This window comes from Pan paniscus, chromosome 8 (genome assembly GCF_029289425.2).
Source record: "Pan paniscus chromosome 8, NHGRI_mPanPan1-v2.0_pri, whole genome shotgun sequence".
Classification (NCBI taxonomy): domain Eukaryota; kingdom Metazoa; phylum Chordata; class Mammalia; order Primates; family Hominidae; genus Pan; species Pan paniscus.
The window spans coordinates 84,529,260-84,551,304 of NC_073257.2; the positions used below are offsets into that span (position 1 = coordinate 84,529,260).

Below are 22,045 nucleotides of genomic sequence, written 5' to 3' on the forward strand. Positions count from 1 at the left end.
AGCAATTTAAGGAGCCAAGAGCAATGCAGCCTACGAGTAATGGAAATGATAACAATTCCTTGTTCTGTACGGTGCTCTTAGGCCCTATGCCCGTTGACCCCCTGTGTACTCAGGCTGCCTGACTGTCAGAGGTGATGCTGCTAATCCTAGATCCTAACTTCCAGGACACACCACGGAGAAGATCTGTTTTCTGAGCCTGAGCGCATCATCCCAGATGATGGCTTCAATGGGCTTACACGCTTAATTTGGTACAAACTAACTTGGCAGTAAGATTTATTGCCATTGTCTAGTATTGTATCTGGGTTTATTAAAAATCCCCATCACATCTTTTCCACAAAGGGCTAGCATTTCTGCAAGCATCATTAGGTAGTCAATGATTTCAGCTGACACACCCATGGGACAATCACAGTTTGGTGGAGGAGACTGTGTATATATATATCTATACACACACACACACACACACACACATTAAGATGGAGAAACACGTAGAAGAGATAGATATCAGATATATTAATACACACATATGGGAAATAATGGAATAGTGTGTATTTGGTACGAGTTACATTTTGGATCTGAATTCTTTTTTTTTTTTGAGACAGTCTTGCTCTGTCGCCCAGGCTGGAGTGCAGTGGTGCGATCTCGGCTCATTGCAACCTCGCCTCCCGGGTTTAAGTGATTCTCCTGCCTCAGCCTCCCTAGTAGCTGGGATTACAGGTGCCTGCCACCACGTCCGGCTAATTTTTTTTTTTTTAAGTAGAGACAGGGTTTCGCCATGTTGGCCAGGCTGGTCTCGAACTCCTGACCTCAGGTGATCCACCTGCCTTGACCTCCCAAAGTGCTGGGATTACAGGCATGAGCCACCGCGCCCGGCCTGTATCTGAATTCTAAGGGAGAAAAGAGACCAACTGCGCATGTATGGTAGTGAGTGATGTGGGTTGGGGGTTTCTGTTTGAATACAGTATTAAAAGCAGGAAGGAGTGCTAAGGCCTGATTAGAGAGTTAGAACAGAAGGTGCAGGGGGTGAGTACATTAGGAGAAATCTTACAGAGGACTAGTCAAGTCTCCTTGCAAGAAAGTCTTTAAAACAGGCCAAGTGTGGTGGCTCACGCCTGTAATCCCAGCACTTTATGAGGCCAAGGCAGGCAGATCACCCGAGCTTAGGAATTCAAGACCAGACTGGCCAACATGGCGAAACCCCGTCTCTACTAAAAATACAAAAATTAGCCAGGCGTGGTGGCACATGCCTGTAATCCCAGCTACTCAGGAGGCTGAGGCAAGGGAATCACTTGAACCCGGGAGGCGGAGGCTGCAGTGAGCCAAGATCACGCCACTGCACTCCAGCCTGGGGAACAGAGCAAGCCTCCGTCCAACAGTAACTTGCTTTTCCCTCTCACATTGTTTAAATATTCATTCTGTTAGCTTTATTTTAAAAGTTGTTTTTAATTAGGACAGGTGCAGTGGCTCATGCTTATAATCCTAGTGGTTTGGGAGGCCAAGAATGAGACCAGCCTGGGCAATAGAGGAAGACCTCATCTCTACGAAAAATTTTAAAAAACATTAGTTGGGCACGGTGGTGCGCTCCTGCAGTCCTAGCTACTTGGGAAACTGAGGTGGGAGGATTACCTGAGCCCAGGAGTTCAAGTCTGCAGTGAGCCATGACTGCACAACTGTACTCCAACCTAGGCAACAGAGCAAGACCCTGTCTCAAAAAAAAAAAAAAAAAGATGTTTTTGATTCTCTAATATAGTCATCTGCTTCAAAATCTGAATGGTACAAAAGGGGTGAAGTCTCTCTCCCAACCTTATACCCCAGTCACCCAGTCATTCAGAGACAATCAATATCACTAGTTTCCCCAGGAATATTTTGTAGATATAAAATCAAATATGTACTCTTCGCTTCTTCCCTTTTCCCACAAAATGGTGGTGTACTAAATATTGTTTTGCTTTACTCACTTAACAACATATCTTAGAAATAATTCCAGATGGACATGAGCAGCTTCCTTCAATAGCTGCATAGTATTCCACTGACAGGATGGATCATAATTTCCTTGTTTATTTAACCAGTTCCTTATTTATTCTTATCTCAATCTTGAGAAGAAGGTACCTTTTCCCCTTCTCTTTAAAAAATTATTTCCTTTGTGGTCTGTGGGGGTCAGCTATAACAGAGTCTGAATCTCTGATGGCTAAACTGAGAGTAACTGATATATTTAAATTCAGTTTGTTGAAATTAAAGACTAAATAGTCACCTTTACAAGTGTCTTTTTTGTTTGTTTTTTTGAGACAGGGTCTTGGTTCTGTTGCTCAGGCTAGAGTGCTGTGGCAAGATCATGGCTCACTGCAACCTCTGCCTCCTGGGCTCCTGATCCTCCCGCCTCAGCCTCCCTAGTAACTGGGACTACAGGTGTGGATTACCACACCTGGCTAGTTTTTGCATTTTTAAACAATTTTATTAAACTTTTTTTTTTTTTTAATTGAGACAGGGTCTTGCTCTGTTGCTCAGGCTGGAGTGCAGTAGTGAGGGCACAGCTCACCACAGCCTCAACATCCTGGGCTCAAATGATCCTCCCGCCTCAGCCTCGGAAGTAGCTGGGACTACAGGCTCGCGCCACCATGCCTGGCTAATTTTTATATTTTTTTGTAGAGACGGGGTTTCACCATGTTGCCCAGGCTGGTCTTGAACTCCTGGGCTCAAGCAAACCACCCACCTTGGCCTCCCAAAGTGCTGGGATTATAGGCTATGAGCCACTGGGCCCAGCCACAGTGTCTTATTAAACCTTCTGAGGCTTCTCAAGGTAGTAACCTTGAAACCCCCAAAGAAGCAATGCTTATAATAAATACTCCCTCTACACTTTCCCGATATTGATGTAATTCTAGTAACCATTCTTTTTCTGATCTTTTTCTCAGTGGGATGTAATGTTGGCTGATTTTGTCTTTCCTTATCTATTTATGTGGATGCTTTAACAGTTTATCCTACCCCCATCTCTTCTCTTTGTGATGTAATTCATGATGGTAATCATGAATCCCTAAAGCAGCCCTCCTCCTCCTTAGGGCACTTACCTAATTTTACTAAATCATAGTATATTCAAAGTGATCATAAGCCAGAATCAATCTTTAGAATTGCTAAGTGACTTTAAATTTGGGAAAATAAACCAGGCCTCTGCAGAGAAAATGCCTCATAAAGCAAACATTTATTTCAGAATTTGAGCTTCCTTGCCTACATCATGAATAATTTTACTTTAAAAATTGATGACTCTGTCTTAAATGAATGGAATCCTGGCCAACACTCCTCTTCACATATAAATGTTTTTACCAAATGTAATGATGAACTGAAGTGCAAGAGCTTGCCTCCCACAAACTTTAAAAGAATTTATAAAATAGGAGCTTTTTTCCTGTTGTAATCTCTTCCTTACATGTCTTTGTGACACTCCTGCCTTCCTGCCATGTCTTGGCTGTCTGGGGGATGCTCTCCCTACATTCTTGCTGTGAATTTGCCCCACTTTCTGGCATCACATAAAAGCATTGAGTCCTCAATGTAATTCTCTAAGTCCTTCTAGCAGCAGTAGGTGCCAGGGTACTAATGAGAACCCTGGTGTGGAAGTCGCTGAACCTGAACTTCTGGTCTGTGATTTCAGCAAGTCATTTCCCTTCATAAATGTTAAAAACAAGCAGGCCGGGCACAGTGGCTCACGTCTATAAATCCAACACTTTGGGAGGCCGAGCTGGGCAGATCACCTGAGGTCAGGAGTTCAAGACCAGCCTGGCCAACATGGTAAAACCCTGTCTCTACTAAAAATATATAAGTTAACTGGGTGTGGTGGTGCGTGCCTGTAATCCCAGCTACCTGGGAGGCTGAGACAGGAGAATCACTAGAACCCAGGAGGCGGAGGTTGTAGTGAGCTGAGATCATGCCACTGCACTCTAGCCTAGGTGACAGAGCAAGACTGTCTCAAAAAAAACCAACCAAACAAACAAAAAACCAAAAAACAAAGTAAGGGTTTAAACAAAATGATTTTTAAGTTATCTTCCAGCCCTAAAATTTAAATCAGTTAAAATGTCCCTATCTTCAGAATAATAAAATCAAAGGTGCAGGTTTCTAAAATGATGGCTGGTGTGCTGAGCAGAATTCTGAGGTGCCCCCCGCCCAGTATTTCCACCCTCTGGTCCACATATCCTGTGTAATCCCCTCTCCTCAGGTGGGCAGAACCTGTGACTACGATAATCCTGTGATGAGGTTACTGTATATGAGAAAGGTGATGGGCTAGTCAGTCCCATAACTATGTTATGTAAGAATCCATCTTAGCAGACTGAGGCGAGAGATTCTGTTGCTGGCTCTGAAGAAGTGAGTTGCCATGCTGTGAGGGGCCTGGTGGCAAGGAGCTGTAGTCACCTGCTGAGAGCAATGACTGGCCAACAGCCAGCAAGGAAAAGGAATCCTTGGTCCTACAACTGAAAGGACCTGAATTCTGCCAACAGCAGGAAAGAACTTTGAAGAGGACCCTGAACTCCGGATGAAAATGAAGGCCCCCCAACAACACTGCGATTTCATCCTTGTTAAGATCCTAAGCAGAGAACCCAGCTATGCTGTGCCAACACTCTGAATCACAGAAACTGGCCAGTGGGGAAGGCATTTATGATTGGGAATGTCTTTTTTTTTTTTGGAGGGGGACGGAGTCTCGCTCAGTCACCCAGGCTGGAGTACAGTGGCGTGATCTTGGCTCACTACAACCTCTGCCTCCCGGGTTCAAACAATTATCCCACCTTAGCCTTCTGAGTAGCTGGGATTACAGGTGCCCACCACCACACCAGGCTAATTTTTGTATTTTTAGTAGAGACGGGGTTTCCCCATGTTGGCCAGGCTCGTCTTGAACTCCTGACCTCAGGTGATCTGCCTGCTTTAGCCTCCTAAAGTGCTGGGATTACAGGCGTGAGCCACTGTGCCCGGACAAGGGATTGTCTTTTTGAAGTTCCTCAACTTCTACGTTATATAGAGCTGCACTCATCCCTCATCCCCCGCCACCTTTTTTTTTTTTTTTTTTTTTTTTTTTTTTTTTTTTTTTGATACAGTGTCTCATTCTGTCACCCCGGCTGGAGTGCAGTAGCATGATCATAGCTCACTGTACCCTCAACCTCCTGGGCTCAAGAGATCCTCCTGCCTCTGCCTCCTAAGTAGTTGGGACTAGAGGTGTGTGCCACCATGCCTGGCTAATTTTAAAGTATTTTTTGTAAAGACAGAGTCCCACTGTGTTGCCTAGGTTGGTCTGGAACTCCTCAGCCTCCCAAAGTGCTGGGATTACAAGGTTGTGCCACTGTCCCTGGCCTGCACTCATTTTTTGACAGAGTGCACTTTACAGAACCATCATTCTGTTTTACCTACTATACCAAACTCCATAAATTAGATCTTACAGGGAAACTAGCCAAGGTCTAATTAAGTTTTACATTTCCTAACAAGGAAATAAATTAAAACTGCCACACTTCTTTTGGGAATTCAAGTCTTGCTCTTACTTCAAATGTACCTGACAATTATAAGTCAGTTCACTTTCATAAAGATTTCACATAAACAAGTTGGGCTAACAGTCCCTGTGAGGCAATAGATTTGGAAATAATTTTAGGCTATGACATGTCACTTAAAACATTACTTCATTCAGTAAAAAGCTGCTTTAGTTATAATCATACAATTTCAAATCTGCATGAACCCTTAGAGATACTTATAACTCCAACCTGAGGGTCAGAGTAGTGACCTGCTCAAGGAGTCAAAGGAAATTAATGACATGGGAAGGTGCTACAGTCCTAACACTCTTCCCCTCACCCTACGCTCTTACTAGAGTATTTCATCATCCTTTGCAGGATCTGGAAAGGTCTAGAATTAATTCATTTACATAACATAAACGAACATATGTTTATATAAAGAGTTGTTCTAGGCTCTGAATAGCACACAAAGTTGTAGAAAACATGGTTCAAGTCTTTGAGAATTTACAGTCCAATGAATTCCCCCTTGAATGCTGAAGATATGAGACATATCAATAGGGGTTAGATATTCCTAGGAACAGAGAACTTTTTTAATAAAGGCTTCTGAAGGCAGAGACACCAATAATTTTTGGATGAATGATGAAACTTAGGAGAACCTAGAAGCTTCAATCCTCATTAATGAGTATAAACAACTTAGAACTTCTAAGCTAATAAAAATGTCAAAAGTGACTAAAAAAAAGCAGTAGATTCCACTTCCTCAGAGAACAAAGAGTAAGCCTTATCTGGTGCTTTTTTTTTTTTTTAAGGATGATTTAAAAAAAAAAAACTTTTTATGATGTTGCCATGTTGGTATAGGTTGTTTCCAGCCCCCTAATAAGATAAACAGGCAGAAGAAAGCCAGCACCTATGGGTTGAAAACCAGAACAGGCAGTTTGGTACAATTTTAATGTCAACCTAGTATATTAATATAGTATTATCTCTTTTTATTTTCACAATAACCCTGAAACAAGTATTCTACTACCACCATTCTACAGATCTGGAAACTGAGGCTTTGAGAACTTAAGGAATTTGTTCAAGGTCACAAAACTAGTGAATAGCGGGGACTCAAACTCAGGTTTGAACTTAAAACCAAAATTTATATTCAGCACAATTTCTTGCATATAGTTAACGCTCAATAAATGCTAGATGTTAGAACAGTATCTAAAAGTGCAACAGAGCACTGGTATACCAATGAGCGGAGGTGGTGAGGAACACCTTGGTCATTGGAAGGTGTATCTATATCCTGTATTTTGATGTTGAGAAAAGCGCAGCTTAGCATACATGCCTTTTTCTGGTCTGTGGTATCCCTTAAAAGGATATCAACTTTCTTGCTACATGACTTTATTTAAATGACTTCAGGCTTTTGTGTATTGGTTTCCTCAGTGAAAAGTAATATGGTTCCAAAGGTAAAGATCACAGATGTGTCTACTAAGGCGTTCCTATGCAGGACAAGAAGCTAGATTAGACAACTCCAAGAGTCTGTTATGGTAAGGTAAGGACTATGGATGTCTGTGTCTGAGCTGTAGAACCTATACCTGAACAGAACAGACAATTGTAGGGGAAAAAAAGGTCACATTTCATATTCAAGAGAAGGGCACTATCTCTAAAACATCATAGTTTATCAAAAGGACTTCATTCTCACCCTAAGAATGGTCAACTGTTAGCCAAAAGCAACTGGGAAAAAAAAGTCCAGAGTCTGTCTTCCCAATGCTACTGTGAAGCATGGTTTGAAATGGTAAAGCCACAGTCCCCTCTGGATTGTGCTTCAGCAAAGCTTTTCAGACTCTAACAGAATTGTGGAGTATACTGAGAGGCAACACGACGATGTGGAAAGAACACAGACTGGGAATTAGAGAGACCTGAGCTTGAATCCTGGCTTTTCCACCACTAAGCTGGATAACCACGATCAAGTGGCTTCATTTGATATTTTCCTCATCCATAAAGTGAAGATGAATGAGGATAATTCAGGTTTTAAAGATTAAAAGCGATAACATGCATAAAGCACTAAGCATTGTGCCTGGCACAGAGAAACTACTATGAAATGAGAGTTGCTGTTAGTGTTCCAGATGTGTGATGGCCTCACAGTCCTCGACAGGACAGTGCTACCGGATTATTACAGTTCAGGAGTGGGTGGCAGCTTGTCTGTTAAAGACAGTTGTTCAGAATATAAGAGTTTGTTGTGTGCTAGAAATTGCTGACTCCATCAGTAATTTCTGACTTCCCCAACAATCCAGTTAGAGCCTAAATGACAAAAGACTTGAGGCTCCCTTACTCATTCCAATTATTAGACTCAAAGAATTTGAAAGCTGCAAAGGTTCTCAGAGGTCATCTCTGCCATCCTTGTCCCTCCAGAGACAAAAGAAACTGAGACCATTTGAAGATGTGACTAAAACTTCAGAAAAAATACTTGGGGTTGCAGAAAGTTCCTGTGGGAGTTATGCCATAGATTTTATTATTTGTTCTTTTGGCTTGTCAGATAATAAGGTAAACTGCACGTATAGAATAACTACAAAGAATCAAGGCCAACTGTGCCATAAATTATAATTTTCAGTGTAAGTAGAATTGTGCAGGGGCGTGAATAGTAAAGACCAGGGACTATATTTGTGTGATTATTTTCTGATTTTATAGTTCAAAGTACACCGAGGACGTAACTGAACCCACAGGTTTACTGCATCTGTACTATCCTGAGGTGCTTTACAGTGGAGCTTTATTGTACCTGGATATTCTCCTGGCAGAAATTGGAATATTCTGAGTTATATGGGCTGAAGCTCACTCTAGAGGTCCAGCTCAAATAATTTCTAACTTTTTCATCATAGGAAGCCATTGGGAAAGGAGTCATGTTCAATTTTCCATTACCTTCTTCAGCAGACCACTTAAATCAATCAGCCAGCCGCTGAGAGGTCATAGATCTAATTTTATGCCCAGTGTGTGTACGAATGAGCAATAGAACCAGTTCTTCTTAAGTGCTAAACAAAGAGATGCCTGATAGTGGAGACCACAGTATTTCATGGAGAAAGGTTCTTTCTTCAGATGGTTAGAACTCTTGAAAACACTTCATTATTACCTGATGGTTGTTATTCTCACATGGGTCATGCAGAACTAAAGAAATAGCCTTAATTAAATTTGATGTTTTTTTCAAATGGTAGGAGGGGCAAACAGAAAAAATGAAAAAAAGAAAAAGAAAAAAAAGAAATGTGACATTTTTTTACTCTGGAGGAACTGGACTATGTTCTAATACAGTAAATCTGCAGTGGCCACCTGCCTGGATCTTTCAAATTATTCCAAGGAACATTAACTCTGTAAGTTATTAAAAGATGGTCTGGAGTAAATCAAATTTGGAAACTATATCCCTCTTCCGGAGATTAATAATGCACATTCATATATTAAAAAGTTGGCAGCAGGAGTGCTGCAGGAAGAAATTCTATATAACTCTGGCATTTTCCAAACTTATTTGAACCACGGAATACTTTTTTTTTTTCTTTTTAAATCCACAGAACCATCATCATATTGCAGTATACAGTGTTCTTCACAATGCTGTTTGGAAAATTCTGTGCTAAATTATGCCTAAAGACTGGTTTGTAACCTCTAAAATAGCCAAGGAAGAGACAGTGCCAGGGCCTAGAAGGTGCCAATTTCTGAAGGTTCTAACCTTTTGGGAAAAAATGAAGACAGCTGAGACTCACAGCAGAAGCCAGATAAAAAGTATTCCTGTCTCTACTCTGGCCTCACTCTTTCCCAACCACTGGTATAAATTAGGGCCTCCACTTTTAAGCTCCTAGATCCTCTTATTCTAATTAGCACTTATCACACCCAACTGGAACTGCTTCTACACTTATCTTTCTCCCCCATTAGACTCTGAGCTTCTTGAGGGTGGAACCCTGTGTCTAGCACAGTACCTATTGCTTTTGGGTGAATAAATACTTGAGCCACACTAAATTTTGTTTAAATTATCAACTTCATAATAGAAGCAGCTGACATTGACTAATCATTCACCACATGACAGCCACAAAGTTAAGTGCTTTATGTAGATTTAGTCTCACAACCCTATGAGGTGGGTCCAGCTGGTCCTTCATATGTGTAGGTTCCACACCCATGGATTCAACCAACTGCAGATCAAAAATATTTAAGAAAATGTCGGGTGCAGTGGCTCACGCCTGTAATCCCAACACTGGGAGTCCAAGGCGGGTGGATCACCTGAGGTCAGGAGTTCAAGACCAGCCTGGCCAACATGGCGAAATCCTCTCTCTACTAAAAATACAAAAATTAGCTGGGCATGGTGGCAGGCACCTGTAATCCCAGCTACTTGGGAGGCTGAGGCAGGAGGATTGCTTGAATCTGGGAGGCAGAGGTTGCAGTGAGTCGAGATCAAGCCACTGCACTCCAGCCCAGCCTGGTCGACAGAGCAAAACTCCATCTCAAAAAATAAATAAATAAATAAAATAAAATTTAAGAAAAGAAAACCAGTAGAAAGTAACAACACAGCAATAAACTATTACAAATTTAAAAATACAGCATAACAACTATTTACTTAGCATTTACATAGTAATAGGTATTATATGTAATCTTGAGATAATTTAAAGTACAGTTGGCCCTGGAACAACACAGGCTTGAACTGCATAGGTCCACTTACGTGCAGATTTTTTTTCAATAAATTACGTTGGAAAAATTTTTGGAGGCTTATGACTATTTGGAAAACCTCATAGATGGACCACACAGCATAGACGTACCAAAAAAATTAGGAAAAATGTATGTAGTGAATACATAAAAAATATATAGATACTAGTTTATGTGTTAATTGACTGTATGTTATCAGTAAGGCTTTTTTGGTCAACAGTGGGCTATTAGTAGTTAAGTTTTTGGGGAGTCTAAAGTTATCCTAGGATTTTCAACTGTGTGGGGTGAAAACAGCTAATCCCTCACTGTTCAAGGGTCACCCGCATCTAGTGCTCGTCCGGCAGCACATATACTCAAACTGGAATGATTTGGAGAAGATTAGCATGGCCCTTGTGCAAGGATGACACACAAATTCGTGAAGTGTTCCATATTTTGATGATGATTTAAAAATAAAGAAATAAAGTATATGGAAAGATATGTGTAGGTTATATACAAAAATACTATGCAACCATTTCACATATGGGACTTGAGCACCCAAAGACTTTGTAACTCTGTGTGTGTGTGGCGGGGTCGGGGGGTAGAGGCGGTCCTGGAACCAGACCCCTGAAGATACCAAGGGACAACTATTTTTATCTTTATTTAAAAAACACAGAGGGCCAGGCACAGTGGCTCATGCCTGTAATCCTAGCACTTTGGGAAGCTGAGGTGGGCGATCATTTGAGGTCAGGAGTTCAAGACCAGCCTGGCCAATATAGTGAAACCCCCATCTCTGTTAAAAATACAAAAATTAGCCAGGTGTGGTGGCATGTGCCTGTAATCCCAGCTACTCAGGAGGCTGAGGCAGGAGAATCTCTTGACCCTGGGAAGCAGAGGTTGCGGTGAGCCAAGATCGTACCACTGCACTCCAGTCTGGGTGACAGAGTGAGACCCTGTCTCAAAAAAATTAAAAAAATAAAATAAAAATAAAATAAACACAGAAACTAAGTTCAGAAACTGCTCAAAGCTACCCAGCTAGTAAATGATGGAGACATTCAAATTCAGGCAGTCTGACTTCAGAGCCTCTGCTCTTAACCATTACACATTTCTTCCTCTTTTCTAAGATTCATCTCAGCAGTAAAATTCCTTTGTTCTGTGGAGCAAGGAGGAGAGGCCCGTCATTCATGTAGAACTCAAACCAATGGAAAAAATCACTAGTCCGGGTCAGGAGGAGGGAGGTTTAAAAGCAAAGGCCTGGGCAGAGCCCAAGGAGTGCTTGTAAGAGACAGGGACATCTGGGAGCATGGAAGGACTTGGAAAGGCTAGCTGAGTGCATGCTAGTCTTCTGTGCACACCTCAGCAGGTGAACAGTTAAAATTACTACTATCATCACCTCTTTTACATGGAAGAAGTTGAAACATATGTCAAGTCCAAGGATGAGGGTTACAGAAGAACATGATGAGTTTGTTCCCTGGGCCGCTGGGAAGGGTAGAAGGGTAGAGGTTTATGTCTTGTTCAGATATATCAATATGTTCATTCACTCATTCATTTGTTGATTATATAATTATTGAGTTCTTCCTCTATCCCAAGTGTTGTTCTAGGCTCATGGAATACATCCATGAGCAAGACAGATAAGCATTCTAGTAAGGTGCAACAAATAATAAGCAAACACATAAACCTGAGAAAATATCAGGGAGTGATAAATGCTATAAAAAATAGGATAATATGATACAGGATGATGGAACTACTTTAGAATGAAAAGGTCTTCCCGAGGAAATGACTTATACCAGACCTAAGTTACAAGGAGCTAAATACATGGAGATCCCAGGCAAGAGCGCTTGAGGTAGAAACAACCGATACAAAGGCCTTAACTAACTCCAATAGCTAAGGCCTTCAGTAAGCTTGGTGTATTTGGAATGTAAAAAGAACAATGTGGAGTGGAGTGAACTGGGAAAAAAACGATATTTTATGAACTCAGAGAGTATACAGGGGCCATGGCATAGGTAGCCCTGTGTAAAGCCACAGTCAGTAAAGAGGCGAGGGCTGTGGTAGGAGAGCGAGAAAAGGAGGCAGATGCAGGGTATGTTCTGGAGGTAAAGTCAAGGATTTATTGAAGAAGTAAATATGTGAGTGAGACTAAGGAATCAAGGAAAGTACCTATTTTGTTTGTTTGTTTGTTTGTTTTGAGATGGAGTCTTGCTCTGTCACCAGGCTGGAGTGCAGTGGTGTGATCTTGGCTCACTGCAATCTCCGACTCCCTGGTTCAAGCGATTCTCCTGCCTCAGCCTCCTGAGTAGCTGAGATTACAGGTGCCCGCTGCCACTGCACCCAGCTAATTTTTGTATTTTTAGTAGAGACAGGGTTTCACCATGTTGGCCAGGATGGTCTCAATCTCCTGACTTCAAGATCAGCCCACCTTGGCCTCCCAAAGTGCTGGGATTACAGGTGTGAGCCAAAGAGCCCAGCTGATAGTGCCTATTTTTTTGAGCTCCTGAATATTTGAAGAGTAATTCAATTAATAAACATCTATTGGCTGGGCATAGTGGCTCATGCCTGTAATCATGCCTGACTTAGAGCCCAGCTGGATAATCTAGGATGATCTCATCTCAAGGACCTTAACTTAATTATATCTGCAAAGACCCTGTGTCCAACAAGGTCACAATCACAGGTTCTGAGGACTAAGATGTAGACATATCCTTTTGGGGGCCACCACTTAACCCACTACAGCAACCAAGAATTAAAAATTACCCATATGAGGCTGGGCCCCTGTAATCCCAGCACTTTGGGAGGCTAAGGCAGGTGGATCACTTGAGGTCAGGAGTTCATAACCAGCCTGGCCAATGTGGTAAAACCCTGTCTTTACTAAATATACAAAAATTAGCCAGGTGTCGTGGCACACGCCTGTAATCCCAGCTACTGGGGAGGCTGGGGCAGGAGAATCACTGGAACCCAGGAGGCAGAGGTTTCAGTGAGCTGAGATCACATCACTGCACTCCAGTCTAGGTGACAAAGACTCTGTCTCAAAAAGAAAAAAGAAAAAACCCACCCATATGTAGTCTACAAAAATAAAAGCAAACAAAAAATGTGAATTTAACTATGACAATACCAACCACTATAATCCTAGCACTTTGGGAGGCCAAGGCAGAAGGATCCTGTGAGACCAGGAGCTCAAGACCAGCGTGGTCAACAGTGAGACCCCATCTCTGTTTTTTAAAATAAACAATAAATGTAAAAAAGAAAAAGAAAATGTATCTATCTGTTAACAGCCTAATTTTTTTTCTTTTAGAAACCTAACTATCTGGCCAGACATGGTGGCTCACGCCTGTAATCCCAGCACTTTGGGAGGTTGAGGCAGGCAGATCACGAGGTCAGGAGATTGAGACCATCCTGGCTAACATGGTGAAACCCCATCTCTACTAAAAATACAAAATTTAGCTGGGCGTGGTGGCGGGTGCCTGTAATCCCAGCTACTTGGGAGGCTGAGGCAGGAGAATGGCATGAACCCAGGAGGCGGTGCTTGCAGTGAGCCAAGATCATGCCACTACACTCCAGCCTGGGCAATAGAGTGAGACTCCATCTCAAAAATTTTTGTATTTTCAGTAGAGACGGGGTTTCACCTTGTTAGCCAGGATGGTCTCGATCTCCTGACCTTGTGATCTGCCCAATATGGTGAATCCCCATCTCTACTAAAAAATACAAAAATTGAGAGGGGCGTTCCAAGATGGCCAAATAGGAACAGCTCCGGTCTGCAGCTCCCAGTGTGATCGACACAGAAGATGGGTGATTTCTGCATTTACAATTGAAGTATCTGGTTCATCTCATTGGGACTGGTTGGACAGTGGGTGCAGCCCACGGAGAGTGAGTCGAAGCAGGGTGGGGCATCGCCTCACCTGGGAAGCACAAGGGGTCAGGGGATTTCTCTTTCCTAGCCAAGGGAAGCCATGACAGACTACCTGGAAAAATGGGACACTCCCACCCAAATACTGTGTTGTTCCCAAGGTCTTAGCAACCAGTAGGCAAGGTGATTCTCTCCTGTGCCTGGCTTGGAGGTTCCCATGCCCACGGAGCCTTGCTCACTGCTAGCGCAGCAGTCTGAGATTGATTTGCAAGACAGCAGCCTGGCTGGGGGAGGGGCATCTGCCATTGCTGAGGCTTGATTAGGTAAACAAAGCAGCTGGGAAGCTCAAACTGGGTGCAGCCCACCACAGCTCAACAGGCCTATAGCCTCTAGACTCCACCTCTATGGGCAGGGCATAGCTGAACAAAAGCCAGCAGAAATTTCTGCTGACTGAAATGTCCCTGTCTGACAGCTCTGAAGAGAGCAGTTGTTCTCCCAGGATGGCATCTGAGCTCTGAGAACAGACAGACTGCCTCCTCAAGTGGGTCCCTGACCCCTGTGTAGCCTAACTGGGAGACAACTCCCAGTAGGGGCCGACAGACACCTCATACAGGCGGCTGCCTCTCTGGGAGGACGCTTCCAGAGGAAGGATCAAGCAGCAATATTTGCTGTTCTGCAGCCTCCACTGGTGATACCCAGGCAAACAGGGTCTGGAGTGGACCTCCAGCAAACTCCAACAGACCTGCAGCTGAGGGACCTGACTGTTAGAAGGAAAACTAACAAACAGAAAGGAATAGCATCAACATCAACAAAAAGGACGTCCACACCAAAACCCCAGCTGTAGGTCACCAACATCAAAGACCAAAGGTAGATGAAACCACAAAGATGGGGAGAAACCAGAGCAGAAAAGCTGAAAATTCTAAAAATCAGAGCGCCTCTTCTCCTCCAAAGGATCGCAGCTCCTCGCCAGCAACGGAACAAAGCTAGACGGAGAATGACTTTGATGAGTTGACAGAAGTAGGCTTCAGAAGGTCAGTAATAACAAACTTCTCTGAGCTAAAGGATGTCCAAACCCATCGCGAGGAAGCTAAAAACCTTGAAAAAAGATTAGACGAATGGCTAATTAGAATAAACAGTGTAGAGAAGACCTTAAATAACCTGATGGAGCTGAAAACCATGGCATGAGAACTTCATGATGCATGCACAAGCTTTAATGGCTGATTCGATCAAGTGGAAGAAAGGGTATCAGTGATTGAAGATCAAATTAATGAAATAAAGCGAGAAGACAAGGTTAGAGAAAACAGAGTTAAAAGAAATGAACAAAGCCTCCAAGAAATATGGGACTATGTGCAAAGACCAAATCTACATTTGATTGATGTACCTGAAAGTGATGGGGAGAATGGAACAAAGCTGGAAAACACTCTTCAGGATATTATCCAGGAGAACTTCCCCAACCTAGCAAGGCAGGCCAACATTCAAATTCAGGAAATACAGAGAACACCACAAAGATACTCCTTGAGAAGAGCAACCCCAAGACACAGTTGTCAGATTCACCAAGGTTGAAATGAAGGAAAAAGTGTTAAGAGCAGCAGAGAGAAAGGTCGAGTTACCCACAAAGGGAAGCCCATCAGACTAACAGCAGATGTCTCAGCAGAAACCCTACAAGCCAGAAGAGAGTGGGAGCCAATATTCAACATTCTTAAAGAAAATAATTTTCAACCCAGAATTTCATATCCAGCCAAACTAAGCTTCATAAGTGAAGGAGAAATAAAATCCTTTACAAACAAGCAAATGCTGAGAGATTTTGTCACCACCAAGCCTGCCTTATTAGAGCTCCTGAAGGAAGCACTAAACATGGAAAGAAACAACCGATACCAGCCACTGCAAAAACAGGCCAAATTGCAAAGACCATCGATGCTATGAAGAAACTGCATCAATTAATGGGCAAAATAACCAGCGAACATCATAATGACAGAATCAAATTCACACATAGCAATATTAACCTTAAATGTAAATGGGCTAAATGCCCCAATTAAAAGATACAGACTGGCAAATTGGATAAAGAATCAAGATGCATCAGTGTGCTGTATTCAGGAGACCCATCTCATGTGCAAAGACACACATGGGCTCAAAATAAAGGGATGGAGGAAGATCTACCAAGGAAATGGAAAACAAAAAAAAGCAGTGGTTGCAACCCTAGTCTCTGATAAAACAGACTTTAAACCAACAAAGATCAAAAGAGACAAAGAAGGCCATTACATAATGGTAAAGGGATCAATTCAACAAGAAGAGCTAACTATCCTAAATATATATGCACCCAATACAGGAGCACCCAATACAGGAGCACCCAGATTCATAAAGCAAGTCCTTAGAGACCTACAAAGAGACCTGGACTCCCACACAATAATAACGGGAGACTTTAACACCCCACTGTCAATACTAGACAGATCAATGAGACAGAAGGTTAACAAGGATATCCAGGACCTGAACTCAGCTAAGTTCCAAGTGGACCTAATAGACATCTACAGAACTCTCCACCCCAAATCAACAAAATATACATTCTTCTCAGCACCACATCACACTTCTTCTAAAATTGACCACATAATTGGAAGTAAAGTACTCCTCAGCAAATGTAAAAGAACAGAAATCACAACAAACTGTCTCTCATTTGATTGACCACAGTGCAATCAAATTAGAACTCAGGATTAAGAAACTCACTCAAAACCACTCAACTACATGGAAACTGAACAACCTGCTCCTGAATGACTACTGGGTAAATAACAAAATGAAGGCAGAAATAAAGATGTTCTTTGAAACCAATGAGAACAAAGACACAGCATACCAGAATCTCTGGGACACATTTAAAGCAGTGTATAGAGGGAAATTTATAGCACTAAATGCCCTCAAGAGAAAGTAGGAAAAATCTAAAATTGATACGCTAACATCACAATTAAAAGAACTAGAGAAGCAAGAGCAAACAAATGCAAAAGCTAGCAGAAGGCAAGAAATAACTAAGATCAGAGCAGAACTGAAAGAGATAGAGACACAAAAAAAACCCTTCAAAAAATCAATGAATCTAGGAGCCGGTTTTTTGAAAAGATCAACAAAATTGATAGACAGCTAGCAAGACTAATAAAGAAGAAAAGAGAGAAGAATCAAATAGACACAGTAAAAAATGATAACGGGGATATACCACCGATCCCACAGAAATACAAACTACCATCAGAGAATACTACAAACACCTCTACACAGATAAACTAGAAAATCTAGAAGAAATGGATAAATTCCTGGACACATACACCCTCCCAAGACTAAACCAGGAAGAAGCTGAATCTCTGAATAGACCAATAACAGGCTCTGAAATTCAGGCAATAATTAACAGCCTACCAACCAAAAAAAAGTCCAGGACCAGACGGATTCACAGCCAAATTCTACCAGAGGTACAAAAAGGAGCTGGTACCATTCCTTCTGAAACTATTCCAATCAATAGAAAAAGAGGGAATCCTCCCTAACTCATTTTATGAGGCCAACATCACCCTGATACCAAAGCCTGGCAGAGACACAACAAAAAAAGAGAATTTTAGACCAATATCCCTGATGAACATCAATGGGAAAATCCTCAATAAAATACTAGCAAACCAAATCCAGCAGCACATCAAAAAGCTTATCCACCATGATCAAGTCAGCTTCATCCCTAGGATGCAAGGCTGGTTCAACATATGCAAACCATGTCCTTTGCAGGGACATGGATAAAGATGGAAACCATCATTCTGAGCAAACTATCACAAGGACAGAAAACCAAACACCGCATGTTCTCACTCATAGGTGGGAACTGAACAATGAGATCACTTGGACACAGGAAGGGGAACATCACACACTGGGGCCTGTTGCAGGGTCGGGGGCTGGGGGAGGGATAGCATTAGGAGATATACCTAATGTAAATGATGAGTTGATGGGTGCAGCAAACCACCATGGCACATATATACCTATGTCTCAAACCTGCACGTTGTGCACATGTACCCTAGAACTTGAAGTATAATAAATAAATAAATAAAATAAAATAAAAATACAAAAATTAGTCAGACATGTTGGCACGTGCCTGTAATCCCAGCTACTTGGGGAGCTGAGGCAGGAGAATCACATGCACCCAGGAGGCAGAGATTGCAGGGGGCTGAGATCGCGCCACTGTACTCCAGCCTGGGTGACAAAGCGAAACTCCATCTCAAAAAATAAAAAATAAGAATAAATTTGAGGCCGGGTGCAGTGGCTCACGCCTGTAATCCCAGCACTTTGGGAGACCAAGGCGGGCAGATCACTTGAGGTCAGGAGTTTGAGACCAGCCTGGCCAACATGGTAAAACCCCATCTCTAGTAAAAATACAAAAATTAGCTGGGTGGTGGGTGCCTGTAGTCCCAGCTACTTGGGAGGCTGAGGCAGGAGAATCGCTTGAGCCCAGGAGGCTGAGGTTGCAGTGAGCTGAAACTGCGCCGCTGAACTCCGGCCTGGGCAACAAAGCAAAACTCCATCTCAAAACAAACAAACAAAAAGGAATAAATTGAACAAAAAGATTGACAGGCAGATTTTTCCCCCTTCCAACTCGGTACAAAATTAAATGTATGTATGTATTTACCAAAAATAAAACAAAACAAAAAACAAACCCCAAACATACATCTCAAAGCCACATGTATTTTTGGATGTCAGATATGGCTGTGCAATTTGTACCACTGCCTCTATTAGCAAGGATAATGAGACATGAACTATATGGAGACTACAAATCCCAGCAAAAGGCCTGAAGTCATTTGAAAGAAACATTTTTTCTTTCTTTTTTTTAATCACTAGGTTGCAATTTCCCTTTGCTAACACTACCCTGAATCATTCTATTTTGTACGCCCTATAATTTTAACACAGACAGTGATTCATCCTATATAATTGTTCTTTAATGAACTTTCGTTGTCTTTAGTTGGGCTTTTCAAAAAGAAGGTATGCAAAAATAAAGAGGAACTTATTAATTTTGTTTTTATAGTAAATGATGACTGGCCGGGCGTGGTGGCTCATGACTGTAATCCCAGCACTTTGGGAGGCTAAGGCAGGTGGATCACCTGAGATTAGGAATTTGAGACTAGCCTGGCCAACATGGTGAAACCCGAACTCTACTAAAAATACAAAAAGTAGCTGGGAGTGGTGGCAGGCACCTGTAATCCCAGCTACTTGGGAGGCTGGGGCAGGAGAATCGCTTGAACCCAGGAGGTGGAGGTTGCAGTGAGCCAAGATCGTGCCATTGCACTCCAACCTGCGCAACAAGAGCAAAACTCCATCTAAAAAATAAATAAATAAAGACTTCAAATCTTATATCTTTGGATTTGCAGATGCTGTCAAACTTTGTTTTGTGAAAGAGCAGTAAAACCAAAGCTATTCTAGAGAAATGATCTGGTGGTGCTACACACACACACACACACACACACACACACCCTATATGATATCATTAACTTGTTTTTCAAAAGATTCTGCAAAGATCAGTGGAAATGCTATTATTATTATTATTATTATTATTATTATTAGAGATGAGGTCTTGCTAGGTTGCACAGACTGGCCTTAAACTACTCCTGGGCTCAAGAGATCCTCCTGCCTCAGCCTCCTGAGTAGCTGGGACTACAGGTGTGTGCCACTGAGCCCAGCTTGGAAGTACTAATTTAAACAAACAGACGCTATTTTAAGAAGTTATATGGATTAATAAAATGAAATAAAAGGCATTGAGATGAGAAAGGAAGAAGTAAAATGATCCCTATTTGCAGATGGAATGATCTTGTATTTTTTTCCTGGCTTTACTGAGGTGTAATTGACAAATACAAACTGTATATATTTAAAGTATACAATGTGATGTTTGGACATATGTATATACTGTGAAATAATTACCACAATCAAGCTAATTAAGACTTCCATCACTTCAGGCCAGGTGCGGTGGCTCACGCCTGTAATCCCAGCACTTTGGGAGGCTGAGTTGGGCAGATCACTTGAGGTCAGGAGTTTGAGACCTGCCTGGCCAACATGGCGAAATCTCATCTCTACTAAAAATACAAAAATTAGCCAGGTGTGGTGGCATGCGCCTATAGTCCCAGCTACTTGGGAGGCTGGGACAGGAGAATCGTTTGAACCTGGAAGGCGAAGGTTGCAGTAAGCAGACATTGTACCACTGCACTACAGCCTGGGCAACAGAGTGAGACCCTGTCTCAAAAAAACAAAAACGAAAACAAAACATTTCCATCACTTCACATAGTTACCTTTTTTATGTAGGTATATTGTAAGGAACACTTAAGATCTCAGCAAATTTCAAGTGTACAATAGGATTACTAATTATAGTCACCAGAGTGTAAACTAGCTCTCTAGAACTATTTCATCCTGCCTAACTGAAGCTTTGCACCCTTTGAACAAAATAACTCCCCATTTCCCTGCCTCCTGTAGCCCCTGGGGACAACCATTCTACTTTCTACTTCTATGAGTTCAACTCCATTTAGATTCCATATATAAGTGAGAACCATGATCTTGTATTAGAAAATCTTAAGGAATCCGCTAAAAAAAAAATTGAATAAGCAAGATTGTTCTATATCTTCCCCAGCCCCCAGCAGGACAGGACCATCTGGCAATGAGCCTTCCCAGTGCCAGGGATGAAGAATGTCTATCAGTCTCATAAGCTGAGATTGATCAATGCTTCCATGGGAAGATTTCTGATAAAAAAAAAAAAAAGTGGCTGAATGAGAAAAGAAACATACTCAGAACAGCCTGAGGTATGTGAGGTGTGCACAATTTATCAAGCACAGAGACAGGAGTATGGGACTTCAGTCACAACCCTGTCCCCAATTCCATGGCCAGGCACAATTGTTTAAAGGTATTTTGTTCCTGACTAGCTGCCTTACCTGTTAGTTTCATGTTCCTGGAATCTGTGATACAAAGAACAATGTATACACAATCAATAGCTTATGTTATTTTAATGTAAATTCTTGGTAAGCAAATTAGAAACTATCTCTTCTTTTCCTTTAAAAACCCACTTGTAACTGCTGCTAATTGGAGTATATATTCAGGGCAACTTGAATCCATGCTACTGGGTTGCCGTCTTCAAACTTGGCCCAAATAAACTTTAGGTATATTAAAAAAACAAAAAACAAAAAAACAAACAAAAAACAAAAACAAAAAATGATTGATAAAATCTTAGTGCTTTGGAGAGACTGAAAAATCAAACATTGTGGTCATCAACAGTGAAATAAACACATTTTTAGATAACCCAAAAAGTAAAAGAATTCACTGCTAGCAGATCTGCACTACAGGAAATGATAACGGAAGTTCGGCTGGGCGGCATGGTGGCTGATGCCTGTAATCTTAGCCACTGTGGGAGGCTGAGACAGGCAGATTGCTTGAGCCCAGGAATTCGAGACCAACCTGGGCAACATGGTGAAACTATCTATAAAAAATAAAAAAAATTTGCCAGGCGTGGTGGCATGAGCCTGTGGTCCCAGCTAACCAGGAGGCTGATGTGAGAGGATTGCTTGAGCCTTGGACATGGAGGCTGCAGTGAGCCAAGATGGCACCATTTTGAGCCGAGGTGCCTGTCTCATAAATAAACAAATAAAGAAGTTCTTCAGATTTATGGTAAGTGATACTACATAAAAACTTGAGCTGGGGCCGGGCGCGGTGGCTGACGCCTGTAATCCCAGCACTTTGGGAGGCCGAGGTGGGTGGATCATGAGGTCAGGAGTTCAAGACCACCCAGGCCAAGACGGTGACCCGGGTCACCATTAGCTGGGTGTGGTGGTGGGCGCCTGTAATCCCAGCTTTTGGGAGGCTGAGGCAGAGAACTGCTTGAATCCGGGAGGTGGGGGTTGCAGTGAGCCGAGATCGCGCCACTGCACTCCAGCCTTGGCGACAGAGAGAAACTCTGTCTCAAAAAAAAAAAAATTTTTTTTAATTTGAATTTTTAAATTTTTTGTAGAGACAAAGTCTTGCTATGTTGCCCAGGCTGGCTTTGAACTCCTGGCCTCAAGTGATCCTCCTGCTTTGACCTACCAAAGTGCTGGGATTATAGGTGTAAGCCACCACATGCAGCTAAAACCAAAATATTTGG

At 42.2% G+C, this 22,045-nt stretch overlaps 1 protein-coding gene and 1 non-coding gene across 3 annotated transcripts in view; one reads left to right on the forward strand and one right to left on the reverse strand.

Annotated features, from left to right (window-relative positions):
• Positions 1-22,045, reverse strand: part of MICU1 (mitochondrial calcium uptake 1) — a 264,649-nt gene that overhangs the window by 14,165 nt on the left and 228,439 nt on the right. The gene's annotated exons all lie outside the window — the stretch shown is intronic.
• Positions 10,448-10,553, forward strand: LOC112441139 (U6 spliceosomal RNA). The gene has a single exon (XR_003029100.1). It is a non-coding gene; the product is annotated as a U6 spliceosomal RNA (small nuclear RNA).